The 10,462-nt window shown below is 53.3% G+C and overlaps 1 protein-coding gene across 2 annotated transcripts in view; it reads right to left on the bottom strand.

The window, feature by feature from the left end:
* Positions 1 to 900: 900 nt before the first annotated feature.
* Positions 901 to 10,462, bottom strand: part of SNX19 (sorting nexin 19) — a 129,590-nt gene continuing 120,028 nt past the window's right edge. For both annotated transcript variants that reach the window (XR_010073673.1, XR_010073674.1), the window contains 4 exons: positions 4,121 to 4,216; positions 3,071 to 3,239; positions 2,124 to 2,232; positions 901 to 984 (listed from right to left, as the gene is read on the bottom strand). The gene's annotated coding sequence lies outside the window, so the exon portion shown is untranslated. The remainder of the gene's footprint in view (positions 985 to 2,123; positions 2,233 to 3,070; positions 3,240 to 4,120; positions 4,217 to 10,462) is intronic.

The raw sequence follows: 10,462 nt of genomic DNA, 5'->3' as shown, positions 1-10,462 counted from the left end.
CAGCGAGAGCCAGCTCCGCTCCACGCTTCGGGCCCCTCCGATGAAAATGGACCTGTTTTATACGGCCGCCGACGGGCAGAGCTGCTCGTGGGAAGTTTCCCAGCGAAACTGAGGGAAGAACAGGAGGGTTATTTTTCAGGGAAAAGGAGAAGGGCTTTGCTGAAGGGCCCGAAACCTCCCAGCAGGAGGGAAGGAAAGGGCAGAGAGATTTGCAAGGCAAGAGGGAACGGGGCTCGCGAAGAGGAATGACCTCTGCAAAGCGCTCTGAGGAGAAGCGGCTTGGAAAGGCGGATCACAGCTACAGATGTGTGAGCGATGGATCCAAGCTAATTCAGCTGGGATCCCGCTCCGATGGGCGGCTTTTCGTCAGCGCACACGCTCCCTTCCACGACAGCCCCCTCCCTCAAACGCTCTGCTCGGACAGATTAAAACCCATTTCTCCCGTCTTTGTTTTCCAAAGCCGGAGTCAAGTCACTGTTTGGTCGCCTTCCTTTCGAAAGCGTGGCCGTGAAGCATTTCAGCATTTGGGGGGACTCTTTCCCCAGTGAAGCTTTTGCGTCGGGTTGCATTAAATTCCTTCTGCCTTACCCGTTTCGGGGAGCAGGTTCTCTTAGGAGCCTGCCAGCGCCGCACGAATCGCGAGGAAATCAGAGCCGCCAAAACCAGAACGAAACACGGGCCGGGGGCTCGCGGGGGTTGGCAACGGGGTGTTTGTCACCCCTGCAACCTGCAAGAAGTCACGAGTGGGGAGGAGCAGAGCCAGAATTTGCTTTGCCTTACACGAGGCGGGGGAAAAAAAAACCAAACAAACCCCAATCTGCTTAAAAACACGAAGAGCTAAACCTGCGCGATCTGCAGGCCCCGGTGGGACGCGCGAAGGCTCTGCCCAGGTGGGAGTGATGGTAGCGGGCGTTGTCGGCCAAAATTGCGTGCGCTGTGAGACGCTGGACCCGAGCCTCGCGATCTCGGACGGCGAAATAGCTTCTATTAAGGATAATCGTCCAGGTAAGCGCAGGGCAGGCTCCATCCCTGCTCGGGGTGACGTGGCCCTGGGCGAGGGGCAGGAGGCGACTTTCTGTGTCGGGAGTCTGGGTTACGCTGCCTTTTCATTTATCAGGGAGACGCCGCGGTTTTTGCCTTTTAATTATATTTAATGGGGTATTTTTTTTTTTTATTTTTTTTTTTTTTTCCCCTCGCTGGCTGTTTGTTTGAGAAATTTCTCCCAGGGGAGCTTCTTTTGATGGCTCGCTTGCCAGACAGAATGACATCAGACAGACGCTCAGAGGAATGATAAAAAGGCAGAGCCTTATTTCTTAATAACAGTCTCTGGCAAAACACGGAGCGAAGTGAAACACGCTGGAGAGCACCAGGCCCTGATGCTGCCTGGGGTACAGGCCAGGGGGGAGAGGAGGAGCCTGCTTTCCCCCGCCTCGTGCACCAAGACCCCCACGTCAGCCAGGGGTGCCCCCCCAGACCCCTCGGGTTTAGCCGGGGTATCATATTCCTCCTTAAAGCGAGGGAGAAGGGGCAGCAGAGGATGCTAAGTCAAGTAGGTACCGATGTCTTGCCCCGTCCTAATTATCCCTTATCATTTCACAGGGAAGTCACACGAGTTTCTGCCCTGGTTTAGCCTAGATTTTCCATTTGCTCCTTGCACCCCACTGTAGCGTTGTTACCGATTTCTCCAGCAGCCGCTGGGACCACTTTAAGAAGATCCGAGCCCTTACTTGCAAAGGGGAAAATCCTCTGCCTTGAGCATCTCTCAGCCTCATCCCTGACCCCCGTTTCTGCTTGACAGAGGTTTAGCCAAGGATGTCCTGCCCCAGGAGCGCCCGACGGCTTGCTTGTGCTGCAGGAGCTCGCTCCAGTGCCTACTGGGTGGGTTTCTGCTTTGCCCTCCTCCTCAAAACCCCCTTGCCCCCGCTGGGAGCAGCGCACCTTTCCTCCCGGAGCTATCTCGACGTTCCCCTCCCTACCACAGCAAACTTTTCCTTGCGTTTCCAGTTCGGTTCATGCCAGAGCGTGAGTATGTACTGAAGTACAACACGCGGGGCATGGCTTACCTGTTTATTTCGAATAGATTTATTTTTTTTTTTCGCTGGAGCCAAGCCCCCAGGACGCACCTTCGAGAGGAGCAGGTCTCTGCGCTGCTTGGGGCGTTTCACAGCTCCCGAGTTCAGGATTTGACAGGATTTCTGCCGGTTCCCACTGATCTCTTCTTCACACCAGCATCTGAAAGCAAGAGTTTAATGAGATGGTCAGATACTCCCTTTCGGAGACGGGCAGAAGACCAGGAAATAAGTGATATCCAAAGTTCACGGTTGCCTCAATACCCGACTATAGACACTGCAGGAATCCAGAGGTTCCCAGTTTGAGCCCCTGCAAAATTTGAAACTAAACTAAAAGCCATCGAAAGCTGTAGTTACATCTGGCTTTCGGTTTCTTCTCCCTGCCTTCTCCTTTTAAATTGCTCATAAATTCTTTGGATAAGATTCCTTTTGGGCTAAAGTTTTCTATGTTTGGACATTCCTCAAATGTGCTTTTAAAAAACAAAAAAAGTAGAAAAATTGAGGAAAGGGGTCTGGTAATTCACATATTTTGTCACGCGAAAATGCTGTCTTTCCACCACTTTCCCCCCAAACCCCCTCTGCCCCCTGATCCAGACCACACCGGTGTGCAAACTGGAATAACACGGCCAGAGAGGTCTGGGAGACCGCGGAGGGGCCGGGCGGGAGAGGACTCGGATCTCCTTCATCCCAGCCCCTTCCCTCCTGGCACTTCTGCAGAGAAACAGGCCAGATTATTTTCTTTACAGCTCCTCTCCCACGGTTGCTCCCTGCTCTGCGCCACCACGGGAAGCAATGCAGAGGCAGGCAGATACGGGGTTTGCAGGCTGGGCGAGGAGGGGAGAGAGTCTACAACAATTTTTGGGATGGCATCAGCTAGGAAAAAAACCTCGTCCTGACCTCCCCTAACCATAGAGAGCCCCCAACACACGTGTATTCCCCAACTAACACCCTGCTTCTTGTCAACATGCGAAAGGTGGCATGTGAAAACGCTAAAAACTCACCGTGTCCTACACATTTAGGGTGCGTTTGTGCCCTCGCCACTCTAAGAGGTGGCCGAGAGGGTTTTCAGGTCTTGGTACGAGCATCCTCCAACGACGTGGGTATACCAGAGGGCTCTCCCTCCTCTCTCTTTCCTTGCTGTGCTCTATAAGCAGGTTTTGCAGAGAACTCCTAAAGATAAACCAGTAAATAAGGCTGTGAATGAACATTTTCCCTCTCCCCTATTTTTTTTTTCGTGTACTGAATGACTTTAGGAGCAGTAAGAAAAAGCAAGGCAGCCAGCAGGAAGATCAAAGTGGGGTTCGCCTGGGGTGGGAGCGTTTCCCTTTGCCCAGGGTCCGAGAACTTGCCCAGGGAACAGAGAGCCGGTTGTCAGCCTAACACAGGAGATCATTTTCCATTCATGCTCCATGACCATTGTCTGGACCACAACGGCCATCCCCGGCCTCTGGCAAGGCGGTGGTACCACGCTCCGGTGGGTGTCCTGCCCCGGGGAGGATGGACGTGGAGACAAGAGGTGCAGTGTGGTCGCTCCCGGGTTGGGGAGGAAGGGGACGCACGCGTTAATTCAGGCATACAGAGCGGGGTTTGGAGGATTCTTGCATTATCTGCTTTTATTTGCTCTGATGCTTTCCTCCAGGCTGAATTCCCACTTTTCTCCTCAAGTCTGCAGAATGTGGACACCCCAGTTTAACGCGTTACACACAAATACAGAATTTGAATAAGCAAATCTGCCAAAATCTAGTCCTTATAGAGTTATTGGATCAAATTTCTCTTCCAGTTTCTTCAAGGGCGCCTGTAGGATTCAAGACCAGTGCTATGAATCAGGATTTCTCCAACTGAGGGCAAGTTTGGGAAGGGCCTTTGCGTAATTTAGATGGTTTTGCTTCACTTAGATGACTTCGCCTCATCTGCAGGTGTCTTATAGAAGCTTAAAAATCGTGGGTTTGCCTCCAAGCTTTTGGAGACAGAGCAGGAACGGCTTTACCCCCTCGAGGATACACTCAGAACTGTCTTGGTAGTTAAATTAAGGTAATTAATACAGCACTTACCTTCCTTGGCCCCTTTCATGCCCTTCAACTTGAATGCAAATGCAGCTTTCCTGCCGCCCATGAGGCTTGACCCTTTTGGGGTTAATAAATCTGGATCTGAGAAGAAAAAAAAAAAAAAAACAACTAAAGAGGGGGGGAAAAAGAACCCCAACCAGACCCCAGTCCTAATGCCCAGTATCGCATCCCCTGGCTGCTAAAAACTGCCTGGCTCCAGGCGGGATGGACGCTGGGCTGCAGGCAACCGGCCTCATGTGAAACAGATGATCTTGAGAGGTCTTGGAAGAGCTGGAAGCGTCCCTGGAAGAAGCCCTGCGGGGTGGGGAAGGCCAGCGGGAGGGTGGGACGGCAAAAGGCTTCTTCCAGGAAAGAGCCAGCTGAGATTATTACACGTAGCTCATCGTAATTTCCAACGAAAAGGGGACTGGGAAGGCTGGGGCGAGAGACAGGCTTTCCTGGAAAGTGTGTGTGGGGGGGGCTGGATGGCTGTAATATGGACAACCCCTTGCCCACGTGAAGCCCCTCTGCTTTCTTCCCCACTACTGATTTTCCAAAAAGGTGGGAAGCTTCTATCCGCGCCTGCGGGCTTACGCTGTCCTCCAGCTCGACACCCCGCAGGAAGGGAGTTGAAACGCCCAAAAAACCTGGAAGAAACCCCAGGTTTCTCACCATCAGCAGGGAGAGCCCCCCGAAAGCAGACCCTTCTCACCCCCAAAAGAGCCGGGCGAGCAAACACGTGCTCCTCAAATCCGCGATTCCTGGATGCAGAAGCGTTGCCCGAGAGTTCGGCTATTAATAACTGCAGCAATAACGCTTAACACGTGGAGCGCGCCTTTTGCCGTCCAACTGCCTTTCCCGCATTAACCACCCAATTAACCGATAAGGGAAGGAAGCGGGGAACGGCTTTTTCCAGCCGGAGCCACAATGCGAGATGAAGGACGCAGGATACATTTTACCCGAGCTTAAATTTGGCCCTTTTTCCTCTTGCCAAGACAAAGCAAACAAACAAATAGCCGAAAGCTCGGCGTGGCTTATTTGCGGGACGCCGGGCGACGGGGACAACGCTGATTTTATAACCCATCTGCAAGATCGCTTTGCTGGCCAGCCGGGAATCTGCGGGGATGGAGACGGGAGAGTTGGCTCGGATGAAGGACCACTCGCCGATCCACGTACAGGGGCTGCCCTCGTCCCGGGGACAAGGCGGGTGACAGGACACAGAACAATGGCCTGGGCTGGAGCCGAAAGGTCTCGATAGGGGCTGAAACGGGGAATCAGCAACGCTCTTTCCCCTGGAGGTTACTGTGGCATGGATTAAAGGAGGACTAAAGTTCACGGAAAAACGCGAGCCAGCATTGCACAATGCTGGCAAAAGGTCTCCTTTCTGTGAAGAACACTTTGAGGATGTGGGGGAGAAGAAATGCAACCCCTTTTCTTAGCTTTTTTTTTTTTTTTTTTAACCCCCCTACAACCCTGCCACCCGGATGGCCTCCAGCAGGTCCAGATGGATCTGCCGACCTTTCCAACAGCGGCCCTGCCGTTTTTCCCTGCGAAGGGACGAGGGGAGGCGACGGAGGGGTGTCTGTCTTGGACAGCCCTGGCTGACACACAACCTGCCCCGGGGACACTCAGCTCAGGGAAACTGAGGCAAGAGGCTGTCCCCCACATGTCAGACCCCTTGGGATGCAGGTATAGTCTGGGGGTCCCTTGGCTTTAGATACTAAAAAGGGGCTCATTTGCAGAGCAATGTAGCACTCAGCCAGAAACAGAGGTCCAGTTCTCTTTGCAAATAGAAAAGAGAATATCTACCTGCACCTTTGGGACCTGCCCTGCATCCCTGTCCCCATCTCGTTCCACCTAACTTTCCTTCGGAAACCACGATATGAGTTTTCTGAGCCAAAGCCATCTCAAACCCATCCTGCTGTTGCCAAGGGGGATTTGGCTTTCGGCTGCCAGAGATTCCTGCCCACGCGTCGTCTGAGCTGCGGGTGCTTTACTGGCCCTCGTGGTGGGATGTGAAGCCCATGGCCCCGTTCCTTGAACCTCCTGGTTTGTGCTGGGTCACTTGATCCAGCAAAAGGGTTTGCAGCCCCGAGAGGACAGCGTGTCCTGGGTGGTTTAGGGGAAGAAGGACCCGGATTCACACTAACCTCCCTGCATCCATCACAAGGAAACCTCGCAGGAGAGGGACTTTCTCATGGGGGTTTTACAGTCTCTTCTCCATTCTGCAGGCACGAGGAGATGCCACGGATGAGGCCTCAGGTCTCAGCTCTTCCCTTCTCCCCGCTGCTGGAATCTGCAAGCTCAGCAGCTGCCGCCGCAGAGCTGCTGGCTCCGGGTGAGACGTGGAGCAGCCCCAGGCTGGCTGGACGGATCCGGGGACGCTCACGTCCGGGCACTGCGTGTGATCCCAGCTGCAACGCCGAAGCGCCCCGTCCCATTTCCCTGCAGCAGCGCAGTGGCCCCGACCCAAAGCATGTCCAGCCATCGCAGCAAGGCTCTCCACCCCGTGAAAAAAATCATCCCTGGCAAGGCAGGCAAGGAGGGAAGGAACATGCCCAGCGTAGCTGGAATTAAGAAATTCCCTTCTCTCCCTGCAGACAGAGAGACGCGCCTCTTGCGCCTAAGACCGCCCGCTTGTGCCGGCCGTTTCACCACGGCCAGCTGAAATCTAGGAGATAGGCTAGGAAATCAAGCCCAGCTTTGATGTGCAACCACCGCCCGTCTCCTCTCTGTTATTCCTTCTCCCCTGTGCCAAACCGCTATAATAGATGCTTCCCCTCTGCCCCCGCGATTCGGGGGTCCCCGGGCAGATGAATTCATCACTCAGATAACTATCCGGCAGCCGCGAGGCGGGGAAGGCCAAGGTAAACACGCATCCATCCATCAGCAGATACACGACAAAGCTCTCCTCCTCCTCTTCGAGGGATTCACCCCGGGAGTTCAATACCAAAGTGATGGCTGTAGAGAGGCGAGGTGGGAGAGAAGCCAGCGCTCGCCAAGCTGGATCCTCCTGAGCCACAGAGGATGCTGCCAGCGTCCCTGCCAACGTGATTCATGGCGGAGGAGAGCACAGCCTACCTCCAAGGTGGTCCCAGCTTTTGCCGGCCAAACCATCTTCTCCTGCAAAAGCCGCCGAGGGGAAGGTGTTGATGCGGCTTGTGCTGGTGGCTTCGGCAAGGCGGCAGCAAGGACAGGGCAGGTGCCATCAGCTCACAGCCACTGACCTTTCTGAACCGTAGAAACCCAAAAACGGCATCCTTGTGGTTTAAAATATCCACCCCAAAAAGGAAAAAAAAAAAAAAAAAAAAAAAAAAGGAAAGGGAAAGCGAGACAAATTCCCATGAAGACAGCAAAGCCCTGAGCGTGCCTTCACCGTGTCTTCCCATCTCGCCTTCCCACGGAGGCCCAGACGGACCCTGGCTGGTCTCCAGACCCCAGCCGGGCGAGCAGCAAAAAATATTCCAACGCGACGAAGTGGCTGATCCATGCGACACGGGGAGCCGCCTCCCGAGCAGGGGGGCACCGAGCAAGACGCTCTCTCCCTCGCCCACCCCCAGGCGCAAAGGAGCAGGAATTTGTGGCCTGCTGGGCCAAGCGAGATAAAAGATGTACCGGCACCGAGGGGCTTCTCTGGGGGATGCTGGGACTGAAGGGATGGGGGTTTTTTTTGGCTAAGCTGGGAGGATGAGTCAGGCTGGGGGTTCACAGCCAGCCCAGAGACAGGTCGGGGTGGAAGGGGCTCACTGTCCCGGACCAGGTGTTAGCAGAGGCTGGTAACCACAACCCCACACACGTCTCGTGGCTCCTGACTGGAGCTATGCGCTCATCAGGACTACTTTTAATCTTGATAAATCCATTCTTTCCATAGGCTGTTAGCACACGATGTGCCTCAGGGAGGACTCCTCCACCTGCCACCTCATACCAGTAAAGGAAACTGGGTGCAAACCCGCCCGAGAGCTGCTCTACCCAGAGCTCTGTTGGTGCTAAGGGCGACCTATGCTGTGTGCTACATGTGTCTTTGCAGGGTTAATCCTACAGGAACACAACTTTGAGACCTCTGTCTCCATGGCATGTGATGGGAGCCGGTCTGAGCTCTGAGGAGGAGGAGGGTTGAGCAGACACGTCTCCCCATAGAAGGTGGCCAAAGTCAACAGTGATATCAGGAGAGGAGCTCGGTCACTGGCTGGGAGAACAAGCATCAGACCGTGATGGATCTGAAACCGTACCACGTTTGCCTGGAGCTGTCGAGGAAAAGTGATTTATGTGCTGACAGGGTGGTGGTGAAGAAGAAGAGGAGAAAGAAACAAGAGGGTGTAGCAGGTTCTCTCTGCACTTTGGTCCACCCTTCAGTCCCGCCCTTGGGTCTCTTTGGACCGAGGATGGTGCCAGAGTAGAAATTTGGAGCGAAGCCAGGATCAAAGCCTTAAGAAGTTGTTTCCACTGATACAGCGTAAGAAATAGGCGCACACTGCCGCATTTTCCTGCCATCGGTGTGCATCTTCCCCTAACCCTTTGCACATAACTCAGAGCTCTGCCCCGCGATTCTGTTGAGTTGGCTCCGATGATAAACCTAATTTATATCTGGTGGGAGCCCTGACTCTTCCCTCCCACCGACTCCGCCAGATACAAGTGCTCTGCCTGTACATGCTGATACGAGGGAAACGCGCTGCTCGCAGCGAGCGCTCGATGCTGCTCCTATTGGCATGTGATATGTCCTGATGAACGGTCTCTCCTTCGTGATATTACTGGCCCCAACCCGTGATCTTGGGAAGAATTCAAAGTCTGGCTTATCAGCAAAAAAATAAGCTAGTTAAACTTAAAAACAGCAAGACTCAGCTCGGGCTAGAGGATGATTTATTAAGAATCATGGACTTTGGAGACGGAGGGAGGGAAAGGAAGCCACAAACCCCACATACAGCCTGTAAAAGTTCCAGTTTATAATCTAACACGAGTGACTGTACAGCTCAGGCCGAGAAATCATCTGGGATTCATCACAAGGTAGAGACAAGCAGCTGCAGCGAGTTCACAGACAGGAGCGTCGCTCCCGCGGGCACGACGCAGAGTCCCGCTCCTCCTTTGGAGCCGCTCCTGCGCCCTCCCCGGGTACCCCCATCTCCTGCACTTCCCAGGCATTGGGAGCCGGGGGGGACACTGCAAATCGCTGCCTGATTTGGGCACAGCCTGGGTCTAATGGGATGTCGCAGCATCCTCTGTCTCACTTACAAGCAGCCGCGGTTCCCCGTTTGGGCAGCATCCCGTTGTGCCCTGTTAATTAGGGAGAAATATCTCCTTTTGGTATCTATTCATTTGTTAAAAATAGGCAACTCCACTATGAATATGTATCTGAATATAAAAATCTCACCTAAAGCCAGGCAAATGACCTGCAAAAATACTTTACGCTGGGCAGGTTTGTTTTTTTTTTTTTTTTTTTTTACAAGAGCAAAACAAAGCGCTGGAAATAAAGCGAAAAGAAAATATCAGAACCAGGGTGCCATTTTTGCAAAGTCTTTTGATTTGGAGGAAACTCGCTTTTCCCACTAGGAAGCCGTTACATCCCAAACCTTTGGCTCGTCCTTACAGAAAGCACTGCAGGCGTTATTAACAACCACTAAAATCTGAGGATCAAAGCATCCGAGCTGACACCTCCCTTTCTGCAAAGGGATTACATTCATTCATAAAACAAAACAAAAAAAAAAAAACAAGCAAAAATCCCACCTGATACCATTGGCTGGGATGAAAATCATTCAGGAAACAAAGCAGCGAGGCTGGATTTCTTAGCTTTGGCCATATCGTTCTCATTAAGGCCTTACATTTTAACGCAGTCCCTGGAAACAGGCGAAAAGCTGAGGTTCTGGTCAAGGGCAAAAATCACAGCTTGGCTTTCAGACGGGTCCCGATGAGAAGGGGGACAGGTAAAAAGCTATTAATCAAGCCAGAAATTATTATGGGAGCATTGATCAGGGGAAACCTTCCCTTCCCTGCTGCATGCCCAAAAGGTGTCTTTTGCTGTAAAGCGGGTTATAGGGATCCGTGAGCGGTTATGTTGGGGGGGGGAACGCGCTCGGTAGAGCTGTTAAAGGCTGGGCTGTAATTCCTCCCAGGGCCAAAGCCTGGGAGAACAGCTGAGCGCGGCTGCTGGCATTTAATATCCAACATCTGCCTCCTTCCCGCTTTGCCGCACGAGGACCACCGCCGTGGGACGGAGACAGATGCGGGTGGCAGCGGGTCCCATCGAGAAACCCCCCGGGCGCTGCTCTTGGAGGAGGCGGCTGCCCTTTGAAAGGGCTCCTGAGACTCGTTTCACCATTTTTTGGCAGCCAAGTGCCAATCTGCAGGAGGTAACCC

Source organism: Chroicocephalus ridibundus, chromosome 18, assembly GCF_963924245.1.
Source record: "Chroicocephalus ridibundus chromosome 18, bChrRid1.1, whole genome shotgun sequence".
NCBI classification, from domain to species: Eukaryota; Metazoa; Chordata; class Aves; order Charadriiformes; family Laridae; genus Chroicocephalus; species Chroicocephalus ridibundus.
This window is presented reverse-complemented; position numbering and strand designations above follow the sequence as displayed.